The 7224-nt window shown below is 34.1% G+C and overlaps 2 long non-coding RNA genes across 2 annotated transcripts; both read right to left on the reverse strand.

The window, feature by feature from the left end:
* Window positions 1–2145: 2145 nt before the first annotated feature.
* On the reverse strand, window positions 2146–3918 carry LOC136812841 (uncharacterized). The gene is made up of 2 exons (XR_010847403.1): window positions 3832–3918; window positions 2146–3325 (listed from the first exon to the last, which is right to left on the reverse strand). It is a non-coding gene; the product is annotated as an uncharacterized lncRNA (long non-coding RNA).
* LOC136812840 (uncharacterized) lies at window positions 3913–6604 on the reverse strand. Its single transcript, XR_010847402.1, has 5 exons — window positions 6567–6604; window positions 5967–6057; window positions 5290–5407; window positions 4316–4496; window positions 3913–3985 (listed from the first exon to the last, which is right to left on the reverse strand). It is a non-coding gene; the product is annotated as an uncharacterized lncRNA (long non-coding RNA).
* Window positions 6605–7224: the final 620 nt, after the last annotated feature.

The following is a 7224-nucleotide window of genomic DNA, read 5'->3' on the forward strand; positions in this document are numbered from 1 at the left end:
GATTCGCCGATAGCGCTCTATATAGGAAGACAATATTTCGACGATTTCCATCGGGACTTAAATTTCGTGGATGACATGGATGACATCCGTGAAATCTGCGAAATTTATAATCCCCGCGCGGAAATTTATCCCATTTAAGTATGTGTCCAGGGTAAAAAGCAAGGTAGAGAGTTGATTTTCGTTACTTTTCGGCGCATAGTTCTATGTAGATGGTCCCATGAGCAGTTCAGTATTTTCTGCAAATACAGTTAGAGAAAATCTCGGAGAAAAAATGATAGAATTAACTAGTGTTTATCTAAGACAGCCCGTAGAAAAGTACAGTACAGTGGGAGTAGAGTCTCCGGCATAACTAACTCAAATAACCAGAGGGAAAAGGAAATTGTTCGAGTTAAAGAGACATTTCGAGTTTTAGAGGAGGTTTGTAAAATTCACATAATCTCCCCATTATTTGAAGACCCTGAGAAAAAAAAAACGTAAAAGTTGTCTCTCATCTCATGGCAAACAGTTGATCAATTTATGGAGGGTTTGAGTTATCACGGTTCCCAGCGAATTTTGTTCGAAAGAAGGAGGCATTCGAGTTATACAAACTTTTAGCTCTGTAATAAAAATCGGGAAGGACAAATAAATGATAAAGAAATGACTGGTGATGTCATTAAAAGGAATATCTACAGATCTAACGTTGGGGGGGATTGCGCTCTTCTAGAAAAAATTTGTTCATGGAGGATATTTCAGTTCGGGCGAGAACAGTGATTTCAGCCTTTCTACGTTAATTCATTGGCTATTTCCATAGTTCGAATCCCCTCTTTTTAGGGGGATGACACCTTCCAAAAAAATGAAGAAAGGATGAGGATCAGAAATTTTCATTCAAAAGCCCACCGTATTGTAGGTTATTTTCCAGAACTGTTACCTTATTTTCACTAAAACTCAAAGGTTGGAGGGATGCCAAGAAGGGGGGAATCAGACCACTTTCCGCACTATGATTTTGATTTGGACAAGTTTAATGGCTTCCAGGCTATATCAGCGTCATCATAAATCATCAAAAAGCAAAGTTCAGTCAGTAGTAGACTCTAGTCTAATTCTACCATTGTTGAGATCCTAGGTTGTAATATTTTATGCGAGGGCAATACCGTAAAATATTGACCAATGTCAAAAAGTATTGTCCCGAGCTTGCAAGGGCAATATGTTTGACAGAGCTCATATATTTTATGGTATTGTTCGGACAAACAGTATAATTGATTACGAGTTTATCCTTTTTGTTTATAAGTAACCGCCTTTTAAATTCACGACAATAAAAGTGGAAACTACTTCCTTTTCCAGGGAGTTTCTAAACATCGACCACGACCGGCGACTAGATAAATTTGGATTATCGAGTTTGTCTGCTCCTTCCACCGTAGACAACGTTTAAATAGAGTCCTCAGAATACCAAAAATGACCTTTGAAGTAACCAGTCATTTTCTTGACAAAGTGACACTATTTGACAAAAATATTGACAGGGTTATTAAGTATGATGTTTAAGCTTTGTTGCCAAAATATTTTAATTATGCTGAAATGAGATGCCTTTAGTATAAATAGATAGAACTTGTCGGTAGGAAAAAATTGGGAAGGCCTGTTTTAGAGATATAAATCTAATCAATTATTCTATTGTCTTTATGCTGACAAAATGATTAATTTCGACAGAAATAATAATCTGATGATGAAATGCAAAGCTTTTCAAACCAATTTCAAAATATTTTGTTCCATTAATTATTTTGATGCTGATAATTCAAAAGGATAGAAATTGACACCATAATCAAGCTCGTCAAAATGGTTGTTTTACGTATTTGGCATTTTGTTTTAAATAGATGAGACAGGGTCGAGCTTATGTACTCTTCAATATATATTCAAATGATTAGGAGAGACACTCTATGTTGGAGAAAGGAAAAACTTGATAACCCAAATTTATCTGGTCGCCGGTCGTGGTCGTCATTTCTTGTCGACGTTTAGAAACTCCCCCTTTCCATGCCTTTTTACTTAGAACAACGCAAACATTGACGTCACAGTCTGTCTACACCACAGATATCTTAAAACATTAGATAGAGTTTCGGTTTTCTGTGTATTATATAAGATATTTGGGGTCTATACCGTGGAATACAAATGACTCAAATGTTAAAGCTCAAGAGTTAAAACTATATATTTCAAACCATAAGTTACAGCAAATTCAAATTATTTGTGCTTTGCAAATTTGTATCAAATATTATGTCCACCATTATGTTAAAAGAAAATTACTGTATTTTCGGTACAGGGTATAAAATAATTGAAAAATTCATAATACAAAAACCATGAAAAACTTATTGGGGGATGCTTGTGGTATGTAAATGTTAGATTGCATCATTTTTCCTAAAGGCAACACCCGTTTGTGAGGGCAAATTTCGGTGTTCTTCATTTCGTTTCACAAAACTTTAGCAATTGTGCTTAAAGGTATGCCTAGCAGTCATGATCGATTTAAGTTTCAGCTTAATTATGCTTATAAAAGTTTCCTTACGAAAAAGAAAATGAGCACAGAAATAAATCAAGATTTAAATAAATTCTTGTTTTCTACTAAAAATCGATTAAAAAACCTGGATTAAGTCATACGCACACAAAAAGATCAAAATAATTATTTGCAAAAGGTTCTAAACCAGAAAGTTTGGATGAATTTACTATATTATGTAAAAATAAAGAAGTTATTGACATGTGAAGACTCCAATATTCACATATTGTTCCTTAAAGATTTCTCTCATAAATTCATCGAAGTGTTCAACCGGTACCATATAAACACATGCACCGTTAGGTGGGCTCGCGTGGGAATCGAAAAAAAAAAATCTTCATTACTTTCTCTGATGAATGCATAAGATTTCATTTGAAATCAAGACAAAAGTTAAAACTTTATCAGTGACACTTTGAGCTCGTCTCATAATAACCAGTTAAAGTGAAATCACGGTACATGCAGAGCTTCCGTTTCGACCACCGATTGCTCCTTGACTGAGATCGAAGGGCTACTAACATTTCCATCAATACTCATCAAACAATCATCTATGTTGAAATTGCTAGAGACCTCTACTGCCAGGTCTTTCAACATATCATGACTCAGCAGCGGAATTACCAAATCTTCTTGAGGAACAAAAGTTTCTTCTTCCACTTGTTGATTTTCATCGTCTTCAAAATTAATTCGAAATTCTATCGGAATCGAATGTCCGGCGTTAAAAATTGTGGAAAAATACTGAACACCGTCAGCGAGTTGATGTTGTGCAAAACTCAAGCGTCTTTTTGCCATAATAATTTCAACTGCATTATTCGATTCGGTCTCCTGGGGAAATATAAATTAGGAGGAAAAATGAATTACATACGATTAGTAGAGTCGATAAGGGTCGAATGGTTCAAATTGTGAATATTCTACCAAACAGATGTCATCCACCATTAGAAGATATGATTTAAAAGTGGTGCCAAAAACTTGGCGGCCCTAGTGACGTCATAGCAACGATTTTTGCGGTTTCCAAGCTAAATTTCCAACCCCAGGAAAACGTGAAATTCAAAGTCGCTAAAGCCTAAACACTTATACCATTCGAAAGCTCTCAAAAAAATATATAGAAGACTTTTCAGCGGATATCACCGAATTCTTGATGTAACTCGAGTAATTTGACGTTTCAAAGATCGATAAATCCATCACTTTCTACTTGGAATTTGACGTCAATTGACATAAAGTCACGTCTTTGACTTTAAGTTAGACTACCCTTTTTTTAATAAAAGTAACCTTGAACAAGATTAATTTAGAAGATATACATCCCCTATCACAAGACAAATTCTGATACTTACTATGATATATTCCAGTTCAGTAATTTTTGTTCGATAAAACGACAAATATCTATTCATGTCTCGTTTCAGCAGATCGAGTTCTTCTTCAGATCGAGTTCTTCTTCAGATCGTTTTATCTTCATGTACAGTTCAGCGAGTAATCTTTTATCTTCGGCTTCAAAAATCAAAAAAAGAAAATAATCACTGCTCTTAAAACATTGCTGTAAAAAACGTTTTACTGTAGATGATAAATGACTTTGATGCTTAAAAAAAGAAGTACTTCTTCCAAAATACTGAGATTTTCGAAATGAAATAACACTGAACACACTGAATGAATTACAATGAATAAACCCGTCTCTAAAATCGATCTCCCTATAGGTTAGATTCCAACACTTTAATCGGTAGAACTGATAGGCTGATAGTGAAGGTTTCCCAATTTACCGTATAGAGGCGTAGTAATAAATTGTTTAAGGAAGTTATCTTAAGTAACTCCTTAAAGTTTTACCTTGTAACCTTTAGTTGGTTTGATTGTAGATCCACGGAAAACTTCTTTGGTATATTTTAAGTTTTTCATTTTCATTGATCTTACTTCCTCTGGTGCATTCAAGTAGGACCAAATTCTTTTTGATAGCATTGGTGCACTTGCCAATTATGCATACGGTAAACGGATCTTCTTTTACATTTATCTAAAATGAAAGTAACATATCCTCATCACTCCCTGCTTTCTCGCTGGATAATTTCAAAATGGTCCCAGCCTAGTTTATTTCCAATATTGTTGACACTCTTATTACAATTTTCCACTAGCATGAGTTGGAGATTTTGAGTATGAATTGATACTCAATTTGCTTTGACCAGAAGCTCATCATAATTAAGATGGAGAAGATTTTGTTTAGCCCTAAGGGCTCTGTAATGAGTTCATTGAAAAGATTGTGGGTCATCTTACTGCAAAATATCCAAATGAGAGGGCAATACTTAAAAGTAGATAATATAAAACTATTAAATATTAAGTCTGCCTGCTCTTGGTTCAAATATGATCTAATTCTGAGAATAGTTTTAGTTTTTAAGAGGGTTTGTTAAACGGTTTAATACCTCCACGCTTTTTCAAAGTCGCTGACCAAAAGACTTTATCAAAAAAGTGCTTTTGGATTTCAGATTGAATTCTCGGAATGATTCTTTCAGTGATGGTCAAGGAGATACTTTGTTCAATATCTACATATGCAATTTTGGCCAATCTTTCCAAAAGAGATTCTTTTGCCTTTAATGTTCCAGGAATAATTTTCAATTCATCGAACCCTTCGAGCCCATTACACACGTATTTTGTAAAGAACTTGCTGGTATCGAGTTGATTGAATTCGATTTTAGAGACTTCAGATCCATAAAGACCAACACGAACTGTTCATCTTCCTTGAGTGCTTCAAATTGGATTATAACTCAGTTATATTCAAACTGGGAACTCAATTATATCCAAAAATATGTTACCTGGAAGTGCAGCAGCTTTGATATCTTCCACGATAGCTGGCATGTTGTTTGTATTGATTCTCGTCTTTTTAGCATGAGTTGAAAAATCTTCCCGAGCATTTTCCCATTCTCTTTCTACCTGAAAACCAAATTATAGATATAAATTATGCCAAAACGATAGTTAAGATCGAGAGCAACAAATATTTATAGTATTAAAGGGAATATTCTTTATGATATAGAGATGAAATATGTTGGAACAGATCTAACAATAGATTTGAGGAGCGTGCCGTATTCGGAAAAAATGTTAAAATCCCAGGCCTTGTTTTTTTTCGCGGCCGCAAATGACCACTTCCTAAACCTGAACAAAAATCACAGGCTTGGAAACTGGTCTTTTCCGGCCCCGAAAAAAACTGAGGCCTGGAAAATGGCTAAGGTTGTTCCATTTTCCCATACCAAACCCAGGCCTGTACTTTTAACATTTTTTTCCTGTGGTAAGTGCAGGAGAGTTAATTGTTGTTTCTTTTGTTTTAAAAGGCTGAGTACGCAAATAATAGAATATACATATATATTTTTAAGAAGGTTAGTCCAAAATTACCGATTGCTGACCAATCAAAAATGATCAAATGAAAGTAAGATGTCGGGAATAAGAAGGCGACAAATCATTTGGAACATCAAGAAATTACATTGACAAGCGTTACCCCTTTGAATTTTTCACAAGACTTTGCACTAGAGATTCAATTTTAATCCGATTCCAATGTATCGCATGCTCTGTAATTGTTTCCTCTCGTCCTAATAGCATAAAATAAAAATATTATAAAGTTTAAATATTTATTTGGTATTAGCTTCATCATTCATTCAATCTCGTTTTAGCTGTACTAAAATTTTGCGGATAGTAAATCTTTCGTCTTACGAACTCGGACAAATTACAGTTTTCTCATTGTTACTCGTGATTACCTTAAGAGAATAATTTAATTCAAGAATTGATAAATGCGGAATAAATTAATGCGAATGACACCCCATAAATTTAAATTGGCATTAATTAGTTCCGCTTTAATTATTTCTTGCATTAATTTATTCCCTTAATGTAATCGTTAATTGTACGACTGAATGTGCAATAATAGGTAAAAATCAACACTTTACAAAAGCATCAAACAACGTGAAAAAGAGGGTATTAAATTTGAGCAATTCTATTCAGAAAAATATCAATGAAAGTACTTAATTTCTCCAAAAATCACACTGTCCTGGCCGCACCACGTTGCCAAACTCTCATACTTTTTCGTGGTTCACCCGGTACTTACTTTCAGGAAATTGATATTTGGTTGTATTTCGACATCTAAACTAAAGAATTGCTCAGTTTCTTCTCCTGTCGACCTGCCTGTTCCTTCTATCCATAACCCATCCCAATTTACCTACAAAAAGCAAGAAAAAAGAATGTTAACCTAAACAATGTTTTTCACCGAAGTAGGTTTTTGGGAAATTTTGCTCACTTTCTTTTAAGAATATTCAAAATTTTCTTATTGAAGGTTTTAAAGAAGAAATATTTTTGAAACTATTTGAATAAATATTTAATAAGGGAGTCGTACAAACCCTTCTTTATGAGTACAGACTCTTCACTTTCATGTTAGTTAGTATGTAAAATACAATATATCATAAAATGAAAATAAAAACCTGGCATTGTATGCTATGTCCTTTAGCATGCATTGTTGATAAGGCTGGCTTCATTAATTTACATATATCCGGATCAATCCTTTGAGCAAACTTCCACAACTTACACATGACATCTGCCCAGCAATATTCTACTTTCCACTTAACCATGTAATGTTTCATGAGATAAAGTGCATACCCATATTGTTCACCTTTTAAAAAAAATAAATATTGATAAAAATATGATTTTTCAGTAAAGCGATACCAATATACGAAACAAAAAGTGAAAACGATAAAAATAGAACAGTTATT

Source organism: Clytia hemisphaerica, unplaced genomic scaffold (genome assembly GCF_902728285.1).
Source record: "Clytia hemisphaerica strain Z4C2 unplaced genomic scaffold, Clytia hemisphaerica genome assembly, whole genome shotgun sequence".
In the NCBI taxonomy this organism is placed as follows: Eukaryota; Metazoa; Cnidaria; class Hydrozoa; order Leptothecata; family Clytiidae; genus Clytia; species Clytia hemisphaerica.